The 787-nt window shown below is 39.1% G+C and overlaps 1 protein-coding gene across 2 annotated transcripts in view; it reads left to right on the forward strand.

Moving 5' to 3' along the window:
- The window catches only part of LOC311357003 (pleckstrin homology domain-containing family A member 5-like), a 68132-nt gene extending 67654 nt beyond the window's left edge, over positions 1 to 478 (forward strand). For both annotated transcript variants that reach the window (XM_084476876.1, XM_084476877.1), the window contains one exon: positions 1 to 478. This exon is cut by the window's left edge and continues 880 nt beyond it. The gene's annotated coding sequence lies outside the window, so the exon portion shown is untranslated.
- The last annotated feature ends 309 nt before the right edge of the window (positions 479 to 787 follow it).

The following is a 787-nucleotide window of genomic DNA, read 5'->3' on the forward strand; positions in this document are numbered from 1 at the left end:
AGAGGTGCCACCTTGCTGTGTTATTGTTTTCAGCTTATTTCGCGTTTTTTATTTATTTGTATATTGATTACCCCCCGCAGTCTATTGCCGGCACACATGTGAATGTTTTGGCTTAAGAAGTGCTATGTTATTTTTCTGTTGCGTAGAGATATATTTAAACAAACTGAAGGATTTTTAAAAAAAAAGTTTGGTTCTATTTTAAGACCGGTTCCGGAGTCCTTAAACTGAGACGAGTAAAGGAATAGCACATGTAAAAAGCAATAAGGAGGTTTTTAGTTCTTGGATCTGGTATAAATAGTTTCCCATTTGTAAAACATGTAATTACCAGAGGTTCGTTGTGTATATATTGTACATGGTACAGAACGATGGGGGATGTTTCCATTGCATAGGGTTACATACTGCAGCTCATATGCCAGTGATATGTTAATATCCCATCTGTTTTATATCATGTTAAATAAACGTTGCCGTTTTATTGAGGTATTGTGTATGAGTGTTTGTTTTTGGGGGTAGGTCATTTGCTTTGAAACTCAAGACCCTCTGCTTGGATGGTAGCTGCCTGACGAATGTGACAACAAAGATATTTTTACGTCAGTTCACGGACAGTTTGGGCTACCATAAACACTGGAAAAATAGGGAAGTCTGTAGGAATCAAAGGTTAGACGTGGACATTGGGATTTTGAGAATCGACCAGGCAAATGTCACTCTTAAGACGAGTAGCCTTGGAGCGCCCTCTTGTGGCGGGTCCTTAAAGGGACCACATCTAAATACGACGTGTTCTACAAGGATG

This window comes from Micromesistius poutassou (genome assembly GCF_964030765.1).
Source record: "Micromesistius poutassou genome assembly, chromosome: 13".
NCBI lineage: Eukaryota > Metazoa > Chordata > Actinopteri > Gadiformes > Gadidae > Micromesistius > Micromesistius poutassou.